The 24678-nt window shown below is 33.3% G+C and overlaps 1 protein-coding gene across 3 annotated transcripts in view; it reads right to left on the bottom strand.

Moving 5' to 3' along the window:
* Positions 1–20951, bottom strand: part of LOC132700815 (neurotrimin) — a 314147-nt gene extending 293196 nt beyond the window's left edge. For all 3 annotated transcript variants that reach the window (XM_060668378.1, XM_060668368.1, XM_060668395.1), the window contains exon 1: positions 20546–20951. The gene's annotated coding sequence lies outside the window, so the exon portion shown is untranslated. The remainder of the gene's footprint in view (positions 1–20545) is intronic.
* Between the last annotated feature and the right edge of the window lie 3727 nt (positions 20952–24678).

Raw genomic sequence — 24678 nt, 5'->3', positions numbered from 1 at the left:
ATGCGTTAATGTTAAACTCTTAAAAAACTTAAAAATAATAAATATCCTTATGTCTTGTGAGTCCTAAATATTTCAGAACACGTAAGATATAAAGCATCTTCCTCGTTTTTTTACGTCACTACAATAAGCAGTAACTGACGGTGAATCTCCCATTAAAACAATCATAATACATTGCTAGACGAGTATGAAAGAATTTCTTTAAAAGCAATATTAAACCTGCGGCCTTTCTATCTTTTCCCCACCACGCCAAACGAAGTCTTTTTGATCATTAATAAAGTATATAAAAAAATCACTAGGTATTGATAACATATCAAGAAACAAACTGATAAAAGCGTAAGAACAATTGAGCGATCCACTAAGTTTCCTAATAAATCAGAGTTACGTCTAAAGTACGTTACTCAAAGACATTAAAATGTTCTAAGATTATTCCAATTTATAAGCATAAGGGTGAGAAAATCAATCCTAAAAACTATATTCCACTATCTTTACAATGTCAGTTAGGTAAAGTTTTTGAATTTTGTTACAACCCGCGTTTAAATAATTATTTGGGAAAATTTCAGTTACCCTCAAAAAACCAAAATGGCTTTCGTATGAATAAATCAACTAGTACTGTTCTTCGGGCTATTTTTTGATTTTAGTAGAGCATGTGATAGCTTCAATCATGGCTTGCTCCTAAGAAAGCTAGAACATATGGAGCATAAGAGGTCCCGCATCTGAATGGGTGCGTTCGTATCTACGAGAACGCACTCAGCAGGTGGAGATCGATGGTATTCGCTCTACCGTCCGCTCTGTCAATAAAGGTACACCTCAAGGCTCTTGTTTATCACCTACACTGTTGTAGAACCAAATAATTTTACAGTGGATAGCAGTGTTTTGCTAAGAGTGGAGGACAAATCAATTAAAAATGTATCAAGTGAAAGAAAATTTAGGTGTATCTATAGACCAAAAAATGATGACATTTGATAAAGGCACGGTATTGTCGAAACAATTGTCATGTCAAAATATATAATTTCGTGAAAATATGAACTTTTAGTCCTTATTTATTTTTTGGTTTTACCAAATAATGACATGGACCACTCATATACAAAATATAACAAAAAAAAGCTCATGCCGCTTCTTACTGAAAAATATCAAAATTAGTGTTTCTATAGAGATTGTTAAATTGGTGTTTTTTGGTTTGTCGTCTATGTGTTAATTAAATATATTGCATAATTTTTGTTTGTCTATTTAGACTAATATTTATTTGATGAATGTCTATATTTGTTGTGCATATGTTTGTTGATTTACATTTTCTTTATACTTAAAATCTATCATAAAATAACGTGCATCATTGACTGTAATATTTAAAAGCAAAAAAAAATAAACATTGAAACAGATTGCTAATTTCAATAATTTAAGTAAGAAGTGTAAAAACTTCGATGGAAAATAAGTCTTTCTTAATTACCGTTTGCCTCCGCATTTGAAACTATAATACGTCCGACGGTTTAATAAAACTTCCGGTTCTAGTCGTATTCTCAAAAGACTTTAAATTTGTTGCATTTATCTTTGCTGAAACTAATTACAAGTTGGAATTCCAATTCGCTACGTTTCACAAACACTTGACGTTTTCGGAGTTGTGTAGATACCGTTAGCGAATTTTACGATAAATTGATTGTCTCCGCAACGTGCAATTTCAATAGAAAAAAATTTACGTTACCGGCTGAGAAACAAATTTGCCTGGATTAAAATGTTTCTCACAAATTTTACAAAAATCATGCAATATATTATATCTACAAATTTATTAGTGAAACCACGAGATTGGTTACATTAGAGACGTTCTTGTATTTTTTCTCTTTGATTAAAATTTATTTCTCTATTCTATTTTATAGGATCAAATAAATACCTTTCAATATTATCAATTAGTTTGCACGATGCAACAAATGTATTATTTATTCAAAATAAATTACGTACTTTTGTATGAGGACTTATTCAAATGTTAGTTTAGTTATTTATTTGTTAGTTTAGTTATTTCCGGTCATATAGCTGTGATCCCTTCATATACACCCTCTTTTTTACTTCGTCTGACTTCTGCGATTTAAAAATTACGGAAAAGGAAAAACACTGATTGACTTTGCAGCTATTCTGAGATTTATCGATCTGCATCAAGTTTCGGGAAACTTGAAGTCTATTTGTGTTATACTTACATGAATCCAATTTCTTCGACTTTCCAGAAACAAATAAAAAAAAGGATATACGACTACTAACAGCACAATATTATAAAAAATGAAACAAATTCCATTGTTCAAAGCGGTCCTTTTTTCTCAAGTACTGTTTTATAGCGTTATTTGTAACGACCATTTCTAATTATCGTGTTTTTTTGTTTCTTGGTTTTCGAAGCCCTTTTGTGACAAATAGCAAATTGGTTAGGGACTTTCGTGACCCGTTGATGAATCGGATTCCTGATTAGGTTAAACCTATGGCTTACCAGTAAATTCTAATAGCCGTTGACTGGTGCTAGCAATCTGTAGCTCTCAAGAGGGAAGGCTCTGTTCTTCGTTGCTTAGTGCTAGTTCGCCCATTGCGGACCTCTTAATTTGTCCCAGCCCAATTGCTTTATGCTTCTTGATACTCGTTTCCATCGATCTTTTGGTAGTTCCAACATCGACCGCAGGAACACTCCTTCAACTTATGGGCTCTTGTCTTTTGTAGATCTTTTGTAGGCTGGATTTTTTTTCATGAGATTGAAGAAAGTTTTGATGTCGGGTCCCTTCATCCTGTCTCTCACCTTAGAATCTAAGGAAGATATTCTCGGTTCGGATTCCCATAACCTTGATGATCTCGAGCCCCATGACCTCTCTTGCTATAGCCATTTGTCTTGATCGATGTATTCAGGTATTCGAGTTCGGCAGATCTATGGGGTTCGTTCAGCCCTCATTAGTAGGTTTAAGAACGCCAGTTGTTAGTTTTAGTCTCCATAGAAAACTAGATGCTAAGATATTAAATTCGTAGAGCTTCTCCGAACCATTTCTCCAATTGCAAAAACAATTCCAACCGACGGGGACCTTTAGAACCGTATCAAATTTTCAAATATTTAATATTTTTGAAAATTTATTGTTTGTTGCTATAATAAAATGTATATCAAATTTAACAATTTGTGTTTCTCAACTTGTCTGTATTAAGATTGTTCAATTATGCAACACAATTTCGTTCCCTCGAATAATTATTTACCTGATTTTACTAAATGCTTATTTAATTTACTTAACAATCTGACAAAACAATATTATTCGGATGAAAAAACAGCTATATTGGTGTAATCCCCATTGCGTATCATAAATAAAACAACAGTTTATTTTAAACAAACTTTTGTAATAAAATTTATTTTGCTCTGTTGATAAATCTTTTCTTTCCGCGTATTTGTATTTGTAAAAAAGGCCGACGGTTATTTGGGAACGAAACGAAGTCTAGAATCCTCAAAAGATTCTTTTAGAATGTATAATTTCGTATACGAACGTTTGAGATATGGACAAAGTCGTCTGCCAGTGTAAATATCAATTTAAAAGTCACGGTTCAGGTTTGCGGCTGCAGCACGAGTCTCGTTAAATGTTGCGGCGAACGATATATTAAGAAAATACGTAGGGCAATAAAATTCTCTGTGAAATTATGTGCTACATTTCCTATTACAAGTTTTATGGCAGGCACGTTAGTGAATAATATTACGGAAATTGTATACCGGGAGAGAGAAATCGCTGATTTCCCAACATTGCATGTGTGGTTGTAACTTCCCGACTCGAGAACTGCGTTTTTCTATAGCAGGATTTTCCTTTCAATCAAAACCCGAAACTTTTGGGATTGTTGGTGCATTTTAAGGAAATAAGTTGTTTTAATCCATTTAAGTCTGCGCCGCGCCACCATTTGGTTAGCTTATTGTCATTTTCCGGGTAAATTCTCTGCAAATTTAAAGTATTTCAACTGCAATTTCGTCTACTGAATTTTAAGTTATCTGGAATACTAGGTTTAGATATGATCCAGATGCTTCAATGGACAAAATATGTCACAAATCCGACAGTAATAGAGGTTTTGGAAAAACATAACCTCCCCAAATTATGGAATTTGAGTTATTTTTTGCTTCTCGTAGTCTTGCTTTTAGGCCATTCACAGGCAATGAAAAAAACAATTATTTTATTTATTGTTGGAAATATGGAGGACGTGTTTAATATTTTAATAAACTGGCGCTGATGTTCAGTAGTTCAGAGAATCCCTTCTTTTTCTTTTGGTGGGTACCGTTTTCTTTCTAAATCGACTCGACGCTTCAGATAACTTTGGGTAATTAAAGTAAATAAATTTTGAAATTTTAACCCAGCTCAAAATGGTGCGTTTTTACTTCCTTTATATTGGTTTACTCGGCTACAGATGGATGATTTTTATTTTCTATATTACACTTGGGTGCCCAAAACATGTTCTGATATATTGATGTATTCTTATAATGTATAATGTAGAAATTTTTAGAGTTAACAATAAATAACAAAAGCTCCCCCCCCCTCTACGTGAAAAATGATGAATGTAAATTCTGCTGATGCGCTCATACGGTCATAACACAGCTGTAGTTTTTCGAGAAACAGGTTCATTGATTTTAGTTCTGATAAAGTCAAAATAAATAATTTAAAAAGCAGTTAGCGTCAATATTTTTGTTGTTTTGATGTCAGTGATAAGAAAAGACTGTGGCCTGATATTTTGAATGGCAAAGCTTAGATGCATATTGATCACTCGAACGCTTTAATTTTTCGAAAACCTATGAAGTAATTATCTGCAATGTGTATATCCTGTGAAGCGGCTGATTTCTCTGAATTATCGTTGGTCATGCGCTTTAATCGACATTGTTGCCCAAATCAATTGGTTATGGATTTTGCACGTAGGGCATATTGAATTTGATTATGGTATTGATAAAATCAAACTTTCTCGTTGTAGTGTAATTAAAGATTTAGGTATAATATTTTATTACATATATTAGGGGTGTTTTTTTGGATGTATAGAACTTTAAGTTGCAATAAAACAACGATGGATTATTCGATTGACATGAATTTTATTTATCCGAAAGATAATCTTGTGGCATTACATTTTAAATATGATATCTGGCATATGACCGCCACCGCTGGCGCGGATGTAGTCCAATCTGAACGTCCAATTTTCGATGATTTTTTCCAACACGGCGAATGTTGTCTTCTAAATGGTCAAGCGTTTGTGGTTTATCCGCATAGACCACTGACTTTACATAGCCCCACAGAAAGTAGTCTAGCGGTGTTAAATCACTAGATCTTGGAGGCCAATTCACAGGTCCAAAACGTGAAATTAGGCGGTCACATGTTGCACCGTCTTGTTGAAACCACATCTCCTTCACATCATGGTTATTCAATTCAGGAATGAAAGAGTTAGTAATCATAGCTCTATACCGATCACCATTGACTGTAACGTTCTGGCCATCATCGTTTTTGAAGAAGTACGGACCAATGATTCCACTAGCCCATAAAGCGCACCAAACAGTCAGTTTTTCTGGATGTAACGGTGTTTCGACATACACTTCGCTACAAATTGCGGCAGTTTTGTTTGTTGACGTAGCCATTCAACCAGAAGTGCGCTTCATCGCTAAACAAAATTCGATTATGAAAATCGGGAACAACAACAATCTCGTTTTGGGCCCATTCGATGAATCTACACCTTACTTGATGATCGTTTGGCTTCAATTCTTGCACGAGTTGGATTTTGTAAGCACATAATACAAGATCCTTCCGCAACATCTTCCATAAAGTGGATGGACACAGATCCAATTCCTGTGCTCTACGCTCTACAGCAGCAATAGCTTCTTCTGTACGCAATGTACGTCGTCTCTGGGGATGCGAGTTTTCAATAAGAGCAAACGTGGTACGAAAACGTTCCATGTTTAATCGAATTAACTGCTCTGATGGACGATTTTGTTGACGATAAAATGGACACCCATTATATATTATATATATATATATATATATATATATATATATATATATATATATATATATATATATATATATATATATATATATATATATATATATATATATATATATATATATATAATGGGTGTCCATATATATATCTTTTTATTATTTATCCCAAACCTATAATTTTATGCAAAAATTTAGTTAGGTTTGATACTTCAAGAATCTAAGGAGAAGGTTTGCCTATAATAATAAATTAACTAACTCATTGGTGCAGAGGCAACATATAAGATATAAAGCCACTTTTTGTTGCAATGATGTTCGGACCAACCTGCCATTTGGCGGACAGCCTTAAAAAAGTTATGAGTGTTGGGAAATAAACGGTATCATAATTATCGAGATTATTATTTTTACTAGTATTTTTATTATCACAAATTATCATTATCACTATTATCATTATTATTATTATTATCAAAGACTGCATGCAACATATGAGGTTATCATCTCGTATTACGCTATAATTTTTCAAAAATTATTTCGAAAACTATCGGACGCAGTATTACCGGGTTTCCCCGGCATTTCAAGTTAACAACAAACTAGGCACTATAACAGATTTTGGAGTAGAGTAAATTGGTCACAGCATGAGCTATCGGGCGAGAGTGGAGCTGGCTATAAATAGCTCAATATATAGAGGCTGTCTCAAAACAGCTCAGTGTGAACGGGATGGGAAAAAACAATTCACTAGATGCAGAGTAGCCAAGACACAATAGGTAATTTGCGAAGGGTGTGTCACCAAAATCCCGCTTTGACGGAATGCAACAATACAACGACGTATAGCCTATTTTGTTTAGCAATTGAAAATAATTTTATATACATAATCTCGTTGCGGATTTTTTACAACACCCAAAACAGAGAAATCTGATACATACAAATGGTTTCAAAAAAAGTAATTTTGAAAAAAAGAATACAAGCAAAGAATTTATGAAGCTATCACCGTTTCTAAGATTCGATGCATATATTCAAAATGACACACTGTATAATATGAGTGTCGTACGGTCTATTTAATTGGATGCAACAAATCCACATTCCGCTGTAATCCAACAACGAGGAATGGCTTTCAAGGAAATTCGTATTTTTCCGTATCATTTTTACTTTAAAAAGACCGTCGGTAATATGTTACGCAACCTCGAGTAAATGCGCTATATACCCGCAAACTTTTCATATATTACCAACGCCAATGTTTATATAAGTCGGAAGCACGATCCAGGGTTCTATAAAGATGAGATATATTAGTATAATATATCAATTTGAAAAGTAATATCTCAAGTTGAACGCGCTGTTTCATTTACCAAGCGCAGACTAGTGGATGCGGCGAAGACCAGCTTTATTGAAAGCTTTCCCAACCATTTTTTGTGGTTGCCAAAAAGATATACTTTTTGTGGGTTCAACAATAGTCTTTGCTTATAGGTAGCATTCAGACGAGTCAATAATAAATGGAACTTAAAGAAATGTTGTTAACATCAATTGATTTCGGGTACTTAATATTAATACTTAATCTGTAAGTGTTTGATTTAATAATTATGTGACTTCAATGAAAAGAATACAATATAGTGTCAGCTGTAATATGGGAAGAACCAAATTTAAACTAATACGATTATCTCACTAGTGCGATAGCTGTGATTGTAGGAATGCACAACCCTCCATAAAGTTGGCATTGGGATTATAATTACAATTGGTCTAATGATATTCTAACGAATTAATAGCAATTATGATAGCTTAACACCTAGATGAAAATACCAGCTATGTTATATTTATTGTTTGAGATAAAATAATTTTAAAATGGCTATGGTATTTGGATATGTATTTCATCAGAAATTAATGCAAAACTGTGCTTTTGACGAAAATCTTTATTGTATGAAAGAAATCTAACAAAGCAGGACACCTGTAAATTCTGTTTGCCACTAGGAAAAAGATACAATGCATCTAAAAAATACAGACACAATGATTCTAACAAAAGAAAGTTTTATCCATTTGTAAATATTTAACAATTATAACCCCAGGGAAAAGTGTTAGAATTGGCTGGCGCCACACAACTAAACTGTTAAAAGTTTTGCAAATTGTTCTCTGGTCAGTCTGAGTTCTATGCGATTCACAAAATGCTCCAAAGGAGTTCTTGGTGAAAGGTCAATGTAACAGTCAGTGTAGTATCATCTAAAAACCTAAATATTATAATATTAAAATAAATAACCTCTTTACACGACGTTCGACAAAACAGAAATAGGAAAAATAATATTATGTAATTCGCTATTACTAAAAATAAAATTAGTAAAATGCACGGTAGTAATTCCACCTGGCGGTGCCGACGACAGTAAATACTGTTGTATTTGCAGTTGCTTGAATATTATTCTATCACTTGGGAGAGACCTCATAATTGAAAAATTTCAAGTAGTTATGGGCAACGGAAATAATTTTTCCTATGACACAAAAAATCGATTTTATTACGTTTATATTTTAAATTAGTTAATTAAAAGGAAGGAAAATCATTGTCGGGTCGCATCTAAAATTTCACAAAACTAAATGCGTATTTAAAATACAAATTTAAAATATCGAATGTCAATTGCCAACATTTATTAATTTCTCGCGGGAATGCTTTATTTCACTGCGAAAATTTAGTAGATAATTCATCAAAGCGGCTTGTTTAGCGCATAAATTTGTTTGACTTCATTTCAAATTTTTGCGTCTACCTAATTCAAATTTTACGGGAACGAAATTAAATTAAACCCTCGTTTGCCAAAGGTCGCCGTTAATGTGAAAATTAATTTGCGGCATTAATTTTTTTTACGAAAATTGAGTGCCAATATTATTGTGATTCTTGAGTAGAAATTACTTTACTTGACCTAAAATCCTTAATGTTCAAGGGTCTGAGGTGGCCACGACATTAGGAAACTATCTCCAAATTTTTTTTAGTTTAAAATTTCTTACAAATTTTAAAAGGTCACAATTAAATATCATTAAAAAAAACTTGAAAATATACTCTATACCACAATAAAATGAATCGTTTTCAAGAAAATCGCATGGATTTTTGTTTATGTTTAACAATTGTAACAGCATGCTTTGGATATACATGACGGTTCTAGAAACAATTTTATCAATAAATTTTGACAGTGTTCTGAACAGCTTGGTTACACAAAAACCTATTGACCATTATTAACAAAAGTTAAAAATATCCTTGGATATTTTCTTGGTGTTTTAAAGCGTTTTTATTGGTCTTTGTTGTGTTGGTGTTGTTGTGAGCCTTAAAAATTCGTAGGAAACAAACAAAAATTCTAAGGACATTTTCTCAAGGACATGAACAGCTAAGGCCCTATGGCATTCAGTAAAATTTGATCAAAAAATACTAAATAGTAATACTCATAATATATGATAATATAATAATAATAATAAGTTAAAAATTTAAAGCAAACTGCGAACAAAATTCATCAACAAAATTTTCGACACCTTGCATAACTCCGTAATTTTGAGTTTTCGAAAAAATTGAATATGAACTTCATTAATATAAATTTCTCTATTAAAATCGGCTCTTAAATCTTGCCATCAACGTTTCCGGTACGCTTTATATTAAATACAATGCTATCGACTAATGAGTAACAATATGTGCCAGAGGGGAACAAGATTAAGAGAGTTTAGATGGATTTATATTAACGTATAGCAAATTATATCTAATTATTACTTTCAACCAACTGCAATTCTGTTGTTGTTTGGGAACATATTCATTTAGAAGAATATTCAGTTTTGGTTAGTTAGACATGCTTAACTTTACTTGAAATAAAAATCAGAGATCAGCTCTGAAAAACATGCTTGTTTTATTTATTTAAAGTTGGAACAACCTTTGCATTGCACAAATATGAAACAACTAGAAACAGCAATTTTCATTGACTAATTTTAATGTCATTGCATTTCGCTTCCCAAAATTGGCAGCAACTTAAATGGAACAACATAAATTTAGTGCTTTGACTAAAAAAAAAATTTTTTTTCAAAGAAATTTACACAGGTCTATTATTCCTCTTGCGTCGGCTTTTGCTGAGTCGAACTTGCTGACCTTTCGACAATCATCCTATTGGCTTCTGTAGAGCTTGATTGAAACTGGCTCGCATTTTACTCTGTACCGGATTATATATTGTTTGAGGGGGCGGAGCTAAATAAGGGACATAAACACAGTCTCGGATGAGTGATTCCCATACTGGTGACAGATAAAGACCTGAGTCGCGGTTGAGATTGTTAGGTTTTTTATAGATTTCTATAGACTCTAGGATTTTTCGTTGTTAGAAGAATTGATTACATGCAAGAATTTTAGTTTTATCGAATAAAATTTTATGTCTGGTTTCGTGATTTTGTTCGGCAACAGCTGATGAGTTTATTTATCTTAGTCGTAAGGCTCTTTCGTGTTCTTTGAGCCTAGATGATATTTTTCGTCCAGTCTCTCCAATGTATCCTTTGCCGCATATGCATGGAATGCTGTAAACTCCTGGCATCTCAAATGGAATTTTGTCTTTGAGGGACCGAAGATGTTGAGAGATTTTTGGACAAGTGGTCAATCTGGTTTTGACGCTATATTTCTTTAGATTGATTTCGGCCTCATTGCTATTGGAAAGTTGTGGTGAAGTGTATTTTTTTGATGGAACGCTTAATATCTTTTATGTGGAGATTATTAGACAGAAGAGCAGAGGTAAGGGTTCAGTGACTCGAACTGAGATAATTTTACGGCTCTGTAAACAAGATAGTTGATAACCGATGAATTTTGGGCCGGATGGTGATGTGACCATGCTTTAAGGAATCGGTCTGTGTGCCTAGGTTTTCTGTAAACACAATGACTCAATGTTACGACTGATTTTGAATTGATAAGAATATCTAAAAATGGAAGGTTATTATTATTTCCAACTCAATGGTAAAACGTATGTTAGGGTGTATAGAGTTTGAATGTCTAAGAAAATCTACTAGGGTTTCTTGACCATGGGGTCAAATAATAAAAGTATCATCGACGTAGTGTTTCCATAATTTTGGTTTTAGATGAAAGGCCGCGAGAACTTTGTTCTCAAAGGCTAAAGGCTTCCATAAATGTATTCGCCATGACTGGTGATAGCTGTTCCCGACGTTCCCGAAATTTGACCGTTATCAGAAAAATATATTCCAGAAAAGCATTTTTCGATTAAAGTGAAAAGGTTTGGTTCCAGATTCTCGGATTTTAATATATCTGAACTGATGAGAGTTTCAGGAATAAGAACTTTGATAAAGAGGGTGTCGAAAGTAACTAGTGTAAGTACTTGGGTACCTAACGTAATACTTTTTAATTGTTCAATGAAGTGAAAGGAATTAAGTACTAAACTATCAGTTTTCCGTCTAAGGGGTTTTAATAAGGAAGCTAGATATTTTGCTAGAGAATCTGTTGGAGAACCAATGTTGCTGACATTAGGTCGAAGTGGTAATCCTGGTTTGTGAATCTTTGGGACTCCGTAGAGACGAGGAATTTTAGAGTCATGGCGGGTGATTTTTTTACGGAGTCTCATAGACTCCCAAAGATTCACAAACCAGGTTACTCCTTCGACCTATTGTCAGCACCATTGATTCTGCAATATATTCTCTAACAAGATATCTAGCTTCCTTATTATAATCTCCTACATGGAAAACTGATAGTTTCGTTCTTAATTCCTCTCACTTTATTGAACAATTAAAAAGTATTACATTAGATACACAAGATATTCTAGTTAGTTTCGACCTAGAATCCCTCTTTACCACAGTCCATATTCCTGAAACTCTCAGCATCATTCCAGAAATATTAAAATCCGAGAATCTGGAACCAAAAATTCTCACCTTAATTGAAAAATGCTTGCCTGGAACATATTTTTCTTATAACGTCCAAGTTTTTGAACAAACGTCGGGAACAGCTATGGGTATTCCACTATCACCAGTCATCTCGAATATATTTATGGAAGCCTTTGAGAAGAAAGCTCTCGGTACCTTTCATCTAAAACCAAAATTATGGAAACGCTACATCGATGATACTTTTGCTATAAGTCCTCATGGTCAAGAAACCCTAGTAGATTTTCTTAGACATTTAAACTCTATATACCCTAACATACGTTTTACAATTGAGTTGGAAACTTATAATAACTTTACATTCCTAGGTCATTGTGTTTACAGAAACCTACGCACACAGCCTGATAGATTAATGCATGGTCATCCGGCCCAAAAATTATCAACTTTCTTGTTTAGAGAACCGTAAAACTATCTCAGCCGGAGTCACTGAACTTATAATTAGAACACCTTACCCCTGCTCTCCTGTCTAATAATTTCCACATTAAAGATATTAAGCGTTCCATCAAAAAATACACTTCACCCCAACCTTCCAATAACAATGAGCCCGAAAGCAATCCTACACTTGCCACTGTGGTCCTTCCTTACGTTCAAAACACCACTGGCCACATATCAAAAGTTCTAAAGAAATATAACGTCAAAACCAGATTTACCACTTGTCCAAAAATCTCTCAACAACTTCGGTCCGTCAAAGACAAAATTCCATTTGAGATGCCAGGAGTTTACAGCATTCCATGCATATGCGGCGAAGAATACATTGGAGAGACCGGACGAAAAATATTAACTAGGCTGAAAGAACATGAAAGAGCCTTAAAACTAAGCAGTTGCCGAACACAATCACGAAACCGGACATAAAATTTTATTCGATAAAAATAAAATTCTTGCATGTAATCAGTTCTTCTAACAACGAAAAATCTGAAAGTTTATAGAAATCTATAAACAACCTAACAATCTTAACCGCGACTCAGGTCTTTATCTGACATCAATATGGGAACCAGTCATCTGAAACGGTGTTTATGCCCTCATTTAGTTCCGCCCCCCTGAAACAACATATAAGCAAGTACAGAGTAAGATGGAAGCCAGTTTCAGTCAAGCTCTACAGAGGACAACAGGATGATTGTTGAAAGGTCAGCAAGTTTGACTCAGCAAAAGCCGACGCAGCAGGAATTCAGAAGTTTTGTAAAAAGTGTTTTTTTTATTGGTTTATGTTAGAAAATCAATATTACGCCAAAAGCCGTTCATCCCAATAATATTATTTTATCAGAAGTTAGGAAATACGAATTGTTTAATTGAATTAACATTTTCTTATGACAGCAAACAATATATCTCAAAAATACTAAATAATTGTTTAATCGAAAGAATTATTAGCAAAATCTTTAATAGGGTCAAGGATATATTTTGTTGAATTGTAAGAGGCCCTGCGAAATTGCAAAAAATTGCGTACTGATAAATCGGGGAAAATTGGGTTCATTTTCGTATCGAAAGAGATTACAATTGAATCTAGATAATCATAAAATACTAACGTTAAAATAAGACCGTGGAGTTAAAATGAGCAGAAATTTATCTTGGCCTAAATAAATTGTCTGTTTAAAAATATATGTTGTGTTAATAATAAGTTTCATTGATATTGATTTTATGACCCCTTTAAAGGAATGTGTAACACATACAATTGTTGTCCGAAGAAAATTCTTATTTATTGGAACTATGTAATTTGTTGCATGGTCCAGAATATTTTGCTAATGTTTGAATATTAGAAATTATGTGTGTGAGTTGGTTAAATTGTGTTAATATTTCTCAAAGAAACTTTTACAGGCTACTGTAATACTTTGCGTCGGTTTTTTTTTTTTGAGTCGAACTTGCTAACGTTTCGCCAATCATCCTGTTGGCTTCTTCAGAGCTTGACTGAAATTGGCTCGTATTTTACTCTGTACCTGCTTTTGTATTTTTTTTGAGGGGCGGAAAATACACTTCACCAGAACTTTCCAACCTTCCAAACGTTAGCTAGTTTATCTTAATATCATTGCCATTGCCATTCTTACGTAAAATTTCCCTTTAGACGAACCCCAATACCTTGAAAATTGCGAATAACTCTGCAGCCGCATTCAACATAACCACATTTGAGCAGATTTAAAGCGTATGCATCTGACAAAGTTTTACTATTAAAACTTGGACTACCCTGTATGGTCCCAACGGTAGCAGTAGAGGTATTAGGAACATTATTAAACTTTCCAGCGGCATTAGCGCCTGGAAAGTTCCGCCAAGTAATATACAACAAGTAGTCTACTTAATTAGCTGGCCTTTTAAACGAAACTGCTACATTTTGCCAAATTGCACAATTATTTGTCTACTGACCATATCGCATAAAATATAAGTCCTCGGGACCGCATCATTTTTTCATCGCTGCAGGGTTAGTCTCGTTGTAATCTTTTATGCAAATGGGTCGGATAAAGATTTGTAAATGTGCATGACTGCCGGTTTTCTTTGAAGGAGAAGCTTCAATTATTTATGTACGTAAAGCAAATGATGCTAGAGGGTTTAGTCGGACAAAAATAATACGTGTATGTAGAGCGACGTGAAGTAAAGTAAATCTTTGACCTATGCATAATAAAATATTTATTAGTAAGTTCCTCAAATGTTTTGAAATTTTGGTCCTCGAAGACTATTATGCACGTCCAGAATTTTATAAAATAAAAGTAATTCAAATGCACTTACAATAAGTTTTTATTTACTTTAAAATATTGTTGTATATTTTTCGGAAGGTATTATTATGTGCATTAAAATATTAATTACAAAGAAACAAATATAGGGCTGTTGCGGCGTTAATTTCACTAAAAAAAAAAGAGTTGTCGTATGACACAATGTTTAAACAAAAACGTAGGACTTAATTTTAGGTTATTACAGCTGGTGGAAATCTTTATATTTTAATTCAAAACAGTTCAATTAAGCGTAAACATCGTTGATGAATTTGAGTGCAAAATGTGTGTCGATTCAATTATGTGCATGTCCATTGAGTTCATTGAATATTAGTAAAATCTAGTTAGCAAAACTGGTAAGCCGCGCCGGCAATACAGTCATAAAAAATAATGAATAGGTACTGGAATGACAATTGAAAAATAGCCACAATAAGGTTTGTCAATAATTAGACTTAGTAAGGAACAATTTAGGCCAATTATAGCTATGTCTATATTTTTCAGATTTTATTTTTTTATTTTTTTTTATTTATATCGTTGCTAATATATGGTTATTTAAAAGGGTTTTGTCTTCGTCCGATAAACACTTTTTGGGTGTATCAAACAACACACACTCCTGGTAAAACGAAGCTATTTACGTAAGTCATTAATGTACCAACTCGATTATCGATGTGCATTTGATATATTTCATTTACTTATATGTGAAAAGATTTCTATAACATACATTTTATTTTCGAGGCAGCTCATTCTGGGTGTATTATCAGCAAGGTACTAAGTACAAAAGTAAGTTATATCGGCAATTTAAATATTAAAGTATTTTAAAATATCAAAGATTTTTTGATATATCTTTGACCAGTTTCGTGCTAAATTCTATAAAAAGTTGAATTTTTTTAGTTTGTTTCTTTACTGTTTGATTGATTATTTGATTTTTATTATCGAAATAGGGTTTGCTTCGGTTTTAGGCATTTTCCTAACTAAATTATTATATTCTTGAATTTCTACTTACAAATTTGATGTATCTGACAAATAAAATCTTTTCATTTTAGTTTCTACACTATGAATTACATAATTGCAATACACAGTGAATTATATAATTTAGAGTGTATTGCATCTACATTGTATAATTAATGCCAAGAAGTTAACTGGCAGACTACTATCAAACACTCAATATTTATTGACTAAATAACATATGAAAATAAACGGTTGCAAATATTGTTTATTTCCGCAATATCAAATTTCGGAAAGTTTTCCGTTATTCTTGACATTACCGACACCACACCAACTTATAGGAGCATATTACATATAAAAGTTTTTGTCAAAACCTTTTTAATTTCCTAAAAATATTATCACTGCTTCTGAACCAGCTCAATAAGCAAGTCAATATAATTCTACATTTCCTTCCTTTACTCAATTGCTTTCGCGGTAATTAACCTGAATTCTCTGAAACTGTAACGCAAGCAACTCTTAATTAAATCGAAATATTCCGTTAAAACGGACTGATTTTATTAATTTCACATTCTGGATAAATCCTCCTCATCTAATGATTTAATTAAATTTCAGATGTACGGAATATATCTAGGGACGCGGAAGTATAAAATAACTCGTCATATTTTACTTCGTATACACATTCGGGGTGTTTCATGTGAGGCAAGTAGGGAGTAAAAGGTTCAAGTTTCAAATTACAATGATATTTTTAGGAGTAGTTGTTATATATTTGGAGTTAAATTGCTTATAGGAGGGGAGCAAGTTTAGTCTTCTGTATTATTTTAAAAATAAATTAATACCAGCTGATCAAAAAGTAGTCTTAAAATTGGATAAAAAAGATCTAAAAAAATGTATGATATGAGTTTTTCCAATAAAAAACACCATTTTTATAATTTTGTTGAATTTAATATTTAAATAAGTTTTGAAGGTTTGCATTTACATTTGACTATTTTATGATCCATTTTTGATATGGTAAGATCCCGTACACTTTACCATGGGGACATAGAGAAGAATATAGCATCTTTTTTTAAGTGTTCTCTATTTTTCCCAACTTGGCAACAACGCATTCAAATTGAAAAAGAATTACTTTGTCATGTATTTGGAGTGCAAGTAGGGTTACATTAAAAAAAAAGTATTGCCCCTCTTGTACGAAACACCTTGTAGAATCGAAAAGTATTTCTAACGTGGATCTTTAGATTTCATGCAACACTCGTTAAAATATTTTTTCGAAATTTTGCTAAGTACAGAAAATATTGTAGGTACTTTGTCGCACTATTGCGCCACCCCACATACTTTTTGTGTTTTAGTTAAGCTTCTAATTACAGCAGCAAGGTAAAATTGGTAGCCTGATTGAAATCCCAAAAGCATTATATTTTTTATTATATGCTAACAGCTGACCATCGCAGAGATCAAAATAAATATGGTATTATTTATAATTAAAGTTAACATATCCCGAATCATTAATGTAGATGGAGCACTTGTACGAGCTATGACTATGCTTATACTGTCAAATTATCGCAGGGTCTACGTTACATCGATATACAATACGATACGTCTTCCAACGCATTTTCCATGACAAACGTCGTCATGGGAACGATCATTCGGAGCTGCTGTGACATAAATTTATATAGCTACTCAAGGATAAACGCGCCTGCCGAAATATAACGCAATATGTGTATCGCAAAATATAAAGTAATGATTTCGTGAGTCAAAGGATGATAATCGTTAGAAATGTTAAAAGTTCAAATTCGTAAATCCTTTGAATATATAACATGCAATGTTGATTTTGTCGGTTGCAAGGTTGCTGTGGGTCGATCTTTTCAGTTCAATATTTTTGTTTTGCACATATCACCATCAGTACCGGATAATGATTTTGAGTAGTTCTTTTAGTGCTTTTCGGTGTTTATTGATATCAGTAAAAATAACATAATTCTCGGCGACTTCAACGTTCTCAGCTTCTTTTTGAATGCATCTAATGACCTTCAATTTACTTTAACAATTTATTTTTCAGAAGCAACAGGACCTAAACAATATAACAATGTGTGCAATACCATAAGGCGTTTGCTGGATCTTGTCCTTTCGAGCACTCCTTGCTCTGTTGAAAGAGACGAGTTACACCTGTACCACTTCAGCCCTTACTGTTGATTAGCGTACAGATTGGCATGTGTTCTAACTCCATGGAAGATTTTAACTTTAGAAAAGCAAATTTTCCTCTAACGAATGTAATGTAAGCTGTTGAGAGTGGATTGGTCACCTGTTTGTGATGTTTCTGACACGGATGAGTCCTTGAATTGTTTTTATGATACTCTTAATAACTTTTTTCAATCGTGCGATCTACTTAAAGTCAAAAGACGTCGATGATTAGAGATATTACTTTAAAAATCTTTGAGTAAGACAAAAATTTGTTCGTTCTTACAGCCTTTTGTTGCTATCTAGATTTAAAATACTTAAGCGTCAAATTGAAACTCAAGCGGAGAAAACATATAGGGAGTACTTAAGTAATATCGAATTGAATATTCGAGGTAATCTGTAAAAATGTTGGTTATATATTCAATCGAAATAGCTCAAGAATCCCAGGCTTTTAAGGAATCCCAAGCCATAGTAGATGCGTTTGGTAGATTTTTCAGTGCATGTGTGTGCATTTCCTGAGTTGTGGAAAATTGCCAAAGTTATTCCTATTTTCCCATTAGGGACTTGTCTTTAATTCCAGACTTTGTTTTATACCACATATTGAGCAATTAGTATTAGATAATATATATCCTCACAGAGGATCCCAGGAGGTTATGAGGGACATTAATTCATTTAAAATTTCTGTATGGGCTTTTGTATTGTACGTTCACCGTACCATGAGTGGCTTTTAAGGAGAATAAAATTTTACGTCCCCAGATTTGTCACTACATTTCATCTCCTTACACCTAGGAAAATGTTTTATATCAGTCGTCGATTTTGTTTATGTGTGGTAACTTCAATATTGTTTCAGAAATATGTGATATCAATCTTCGCAAGATTGTTGACTGTTTTTTGATTCATGCGCAGAGCTTATAATAAACAATAAATTAGCTTCTTTAGAGTACATGTGCGAGTAATTAGTTTCCTTGTATTTTGTGCTTTTTTTTCATTATTTATTATTATATATTTATTTACGATCAAGATGAAGAGGCAGAAAATTTGGTGTCGCCTGTGGGGTTGTATCGGGTTTAGCATTCAATGCGGCTTTACGCTTACCCAGAAAACTCAAAAAATGTTAATATAAGCATAGATTCGGACGTGCTTAGAAAGTAAGATAAATTGCAAAAAAAATTGGTTAAAATCCTCTCGGAAAATAACTTTTAAACTTTAAATTTGAAAAAAAAAATGCCGAAAATAGAGGTTTTAGCCCTGGATCTCCCACGTTTCCTCGTATGTGAAATTTTTCATTAGAGTAAATAGTTTTCGAAAAATGCAGCCTATAACACTGTTTGAACGGATCGGCCACATTTTTTTCGAATTTTTATTTGCGGTTAATAATTTATTCCCAAAAAGTACAATTTTCACTTTCTTTTAGATTTTTGCCCACAATTGAAAAACCCTGTATATAATCAAAAAAATGTCTAAAATAAAAGTCATAGCTCCAGATCTCCCGCATTTTCTGGCTCTAAAATTTTGCTGATCAGTTGAATAATAGTTTTTGAGAAACTCTTGTTTTCCTGAAAGACAAAAAAGCAAAGAAAATTTTTTAAATTTTAAAAAAATATATTTGGTGACATTTCACTACGCTCAATTTCTACTGTTTAGATGTGCGTACGGACTTTCACCATATGTGAAAACCTTAAATACAAAAGTTTTAGCTGTCCATATGGGCTATATAGAAATATGAAAGAAATTGAAACGGAATCACAGGCTTCTAGTTATGGTCAATTACCGACGTAAAGGGAGCTCAATTTTCAGTTTTTTGCAAATTACCGATTCAAACTGTGCGTTTTTAAAAATCATCAAGAATAAAGGTTTTTGGTCCGGATCTTGCGCGTCATTTGGTTCAAGAATTTTTTAGATCGTATATACCGTTTTGGAAAAATGATTTTTTTCTCGATAAAAATATATGTATCGATTTCTGCAACTGGAAGCTGTTGTTATGTACATATATATTTGGGGTTGATTTTCTTATAGTAGTATATGATTTGTAACAGTTCAAACATTTTTCAATTTTTCATTGGATCATTTATCATCATTGTTTCTTGTAGGTTTTCAACCAAAAATATGCTTTACAAAATATCTAAATGTTTTTATTAGTAGTTTGGCATTTTTACAATGCAAAAAAGTTTTAGTACCAATATTTCGAAATCTATAACTTTTTGAAATAGGATATGTTTTTTTAATGCCAAACATGATAAAATTACAAGAATAGTGTTTTGTTTCTCCGTTTAAAAAAAAACAGCATTTAAATATTTTTACAATTCAAATTTTTAATGTTTATCGTTTAAGGTTGTTGTGCCTTAATATATAAGGAATTACATTTAAAATAAGACTGTTGCTATTTGCCTACAAAAACACACACACACACACACACATATATATATATATATATATATATATATATATATATATATATATATATATATATATATATATATATATATATATATATATATATATATATATATATATATATATATATATTATATACATATATGACACTATATTCCGGGATATCATCCGTTCACTCGTTGAACTCCGACTGGAATCCTGCAGACGTTTCGCCAAAATCTCACTTGGCATCTTCAATGCTCGCGCTCCGAAAACACTTCGAACACTGCATGTTTTCGGAGCGCGAGCATTGAAGATGCCAAGTGAGATTTTGGCGAAACGTCTGCAGGATTCCAGTCGGAGTTCAAAGAGCGAACGGATGATATCCCGGAATATAGTGTCATCACATTTTTCCATCCGTGAATCAATACGTTTCGTTGATATTTTTTACAGTTTCTGAGGTATCATCCCATACAACACTCCGTCGGGAGCAGTTGATTGTAAAAAATAATAGGTTTTTAAATGCATCCAAGTTAGAAAACAAATTACCTTTTTCCTTCGACAGTCACAGAGCAATCAACTCGGCAACGCAATCCATTAAAATTCAGAAATCACTCCAGACAACTCAACTTTAAACACAGACCCTTCCTAGCTAGGCACCCTGCTTAGAAACGAATACCTACGATCGTCCCCTTTGTTTTCTTAACGCCCCACACACACTTTAATTTAACTTGGACAAGTTCGCGTCGAATTCTCTATTCAACGTTGCGGTCGCATTGAGATGCGGGCTCTACGACCCTCGAATGAATATCGCCACGTTTAACTGACAGTTGTCCAAGAAGCTCCCGATGCATAATGTATTAGAGAATAGAGCAGGTCGGTTCGGATGCGGAGAAAGCACGTCCGACGAACCCCGAGAATTTTTACCGCTGCACGCGAAACGTCCGACCCTTATTCCGTCACCTGATACACTGCCGCCTCCCCGGTGGTGGAAGGTCACCGCTCATGCCTGTGCCTTCGGTGGCGGTGGGCGCGCCGTCACTCTTGCCGCGGAGCTTTGTGGCGATAAAAAGTGGTCGAAAAAGACGTGACACGAGGTAGAGAATGGAGAGATTGTAACGAGATAGACTTTAGAGTTTTTCGATTGTGAGGTTGTTGTGTCCTGGACTGATCCGGGCCTGAAGGTCGAACGACTCTGCCCACTCGGAACTCGACACGCTGTGATTGTGCGTTGTGGGTTTTCCGACGTTGATTATGTTTTATCCTTAAGGGCTCAGACACACGAAACTCTGGCGGAGTTCAATGAGTCCGCGGTCAACGATAAGGTGGTGTTCTCGCTTTGGAGTTTAATTGAGACTGACGTGAACTTGTGTAATTTCTCGTTGGCCGTTTATCTTTGGTTCAAATTTGAATCTAAATTGCTCCTGTATATCTGTCTATTACTTAAGCGTTTATCGTCAGTTGAAAATGGTGAAAGGGTGACAGTGATTCCAATAATGTTGAAAATCAAATGGTTACACGGAAAGCCAACTCCTCAGTCTCTTAACTGGTTTGACTTAAATAAAACCAAAAACATTGCTAAAATATACATTAACTAAAATGAACTCCGAAGTTGATGCTCGTCAATTTGGTTTATGTTATTTTTGTTCAAGTATTATTTTTATTTGAAATTACTGAAATTGCTTCATAAAGGTAGCATTTTCTAAACTGCTCTTTAGCTCAAATAGCACCGTTTTATTATTGTTATTGCTAAAACTAGAATGTGATTTTGGTCGATCCTTTTAGAAGGAAACTTTTAATATCTATAGTGCTAGAATCAGCTGCGCATTTTTAAGTAGGTCACAAACAGTCCAACGTATATTTTCAACACTCTATAAACGATAAATCAATTCTTAACATCAATCATCAAACTGATTAACAGGCGCTTTGTTCAAAATAATCTTACATCTGGTAAAATTGTCAAAATAGGGGTACGGAACGCTGAACGAACCTACCATAAAATCTCAAAAATTAAAAGATGTTTAATATGCATGGTAATTGACTTTTACGTTTGTCATAATCAATGCCATTTTACGGGCCGGTAGATCGTGGTCTGTTGTTTTTGGTTCGTTGGTCTGTTAGGTTTGAAAGTACTGAGCAGTACCGCTACAGTCCTCGTTTCGGTATAAAAATCAACAAGCCAAAGCTTGATGACTCGGAAAATCGCATTGATTAATATTCCACGTATTCTATTTAAAATAAGAAAGATAGGTGCTTTGAGGGATTTATGATATCCCTAAATAATAGCAACTGTTTTCATTGCATGGAGCACTTTCATAGAAACAAGTTTTGTATTGAAAATTTTCTCTAAAATGAACACCTGAAGAAATATAAAAGAATATCGCAGCAGTGAGCAGCCGTGTATCAAACTTTAAAAGATTTTGTGTAGTTATTGTCTATCTATCTTATTCCAGAAATCCCAAAAATTGTCCAAAAATAAGTCCCGCTAAAACATTTAATTTTCCGAATGACTCGTTTTTTAAAATTCTATTAAAATTTAAATATGTTCTATATATATATTTCTAATTTTCCTTTTTTTTATTTGCAAAGCCACAAATCCAAAATTTTAATTATGAATATATCTATTGATTTTTTGTATTCTTTTTATCATCCATTGATTATTTGCCATTACTATATATATCTATACCATTATCGGGCTATTGCGTACTATTTTTCCAAAATCTATAACAATAAAAATTTTTGTGAACCACACCAAGGTGTGGTCGAGCCTTTAGTATTCAATTTTAGTAGGGCAATCGACTGTCGAAAAAAAAGCAGAAGCTACTGAAGAAGATTTCAACATTAAAAATACTGCCTTCTTTATATTCCCCTCAGAGGGATAGTAACACGGTTTCAAAGGCTTCGTCAACTTACTAAGGAACGCGAGAAAAATTCTAGCTAAATTGTATGAGAAGGGACGGCAAAGAGGTTAGAAGCAGAACAAATGCAATGCCATAAACATTGGTGAACCCCCAGTTGGCATGTTTTTTCCGAAAATTTGTTCGCTGAAAATGAAAGTTCGACGTAATGTGGGACTAAGTACAATATCTCCCGTATTTAGCACGATTTCGAAATACTGTTTTAACCAGCTTGAATAAAATGGAACGACCTAAAAACATTTTCAATTATACAGGGTGTTCCGTAAAACTGTAGCAATATGGAAATCATTTTTTTAAGACAATATTGATATGTATTTTTGAATATAAATATTCTTGCAAGAAATGGTTATATAATGGCTTTTTGAACTTTAACAGGACAATTCGATCTAATTTGCACAAAGTAAAATATATTTTGAAAAAATATGCTCCCAATCTTTACAATATATGTACAACTGTATGATTGAGAGTTCAGTAAAGCATTTAAAATAATTATTTCATATAGTTTTCCAAGATCTTGCCAAATTGACGCAGGTTAAAATAATGTTTCTCTGAATTTTTTAAATAAACCCATCTGTACCTAACTATTTTACGGTTTTTAGTTATTGCCCCTATACCACTTTCCTATAAGTATCCCTATAGTCACTGATTGAAGTTATTCCCGAAAATTTGCTTTCACTAATCTTTTAAATACTTTAATTTATCACTCACTACCTGTGAGCACTGAATGTAAAATAAAAATGGTACATTCGGTTCGCTGTTTGATTCTATGATCGGTTGCCTGAAGTTTCACTAAAATTTCATCTGGCATCTTGAGAGGCATATCACTTGTACGTGTCCGCACTTAAAGTGCTTATTCAAATTCAAATAATACTCTACATTGCAATAGTAAATAAAGTCAAATACTTACTTCAAAAATATGACTAATTATCCTAATAGTACGTTCTGTAAATTACTTCGTTTGATTGCCTTAAGGTCTATTTCTGATGTTTTAAAAGCATCGCATGGACAGGTAAAGGAGATAGCAGCAAAGCATGTTTTAATAATAAGATTCTAAACCATTTCCGGCGTTATAAAATAAATCAGTTCTTTCATGATATGGCCGGTGTCTCGAAAACTACTGAGCCAAGAATATTGAAAAATATGTGATTGGCTAATTTTTGTGTTTTTGTGAATTCAATTTACGGTCTTGCCTCTTAAATGAAAACCTCCTGAAGAATATATTATGACACGTGTTATTTATTAGTATTTCGTAGACGTTTTAACCCAGTCAAGTGCAAAGCTGTTTTATTAAGAGAGGCTATTCGCCGTATGAAAACCAATTACTACTAAAATGAGCCGAAAATTATTCTCTTCTGCTCAGGCTGTGAGTGTCACTTTAAGACGTCAGCTTTTTTAACCATTGTGGCTCGGTACTTGGGTATTATAGTCACGGGTTTGGAAACAGTCGTATTTTTCGATATATTTTAAAAATTTGGACGTTGAGAAATTCTGCTATACGCACTCATTAATTATTATTGAATTTTATAAGTAAAGTATATTCCATATTCGAATATTTTAAATTAGAAATAATTATGACACTAAGGTCATAGATAAAATATTCATAGGTAATTGTTTTAGTTAACCGTGGTATTATTAGCCTTTTTCGCGGATGCACTCCCTTTCTAATCCCTGAAAGTCCCAGTAAAATCGTGTGAGTACAGACATTTTTCAAACATTATAATTTTTTTTCAATAATGGCTATCTGGAAAATATTTTTTCTACCTT

This window comes from Cylas formicarius, unplaced genomic scaffold, assembly GCF_029955315.1.
Source record: "Cylas formicarius isolate icCylForm1 unplaced genomic scaffold, icCylForm1.1 PGA_scaffold_10__41_contigs__length_53128322, whole genome shotgun sequence".
In the NCBI taxonomy this organism is placed as follows: Eukaryota; Metazoa; Arthropoda; class Insecta; order Coleoptera; family Brentidae; genus Cylas; species Cylas formicarius.
The sequence above is the reverse complement of the archived record's forward strand: the minus strand, read 5'-3'. Positions and strand labels throughout refer to the sequence as shown.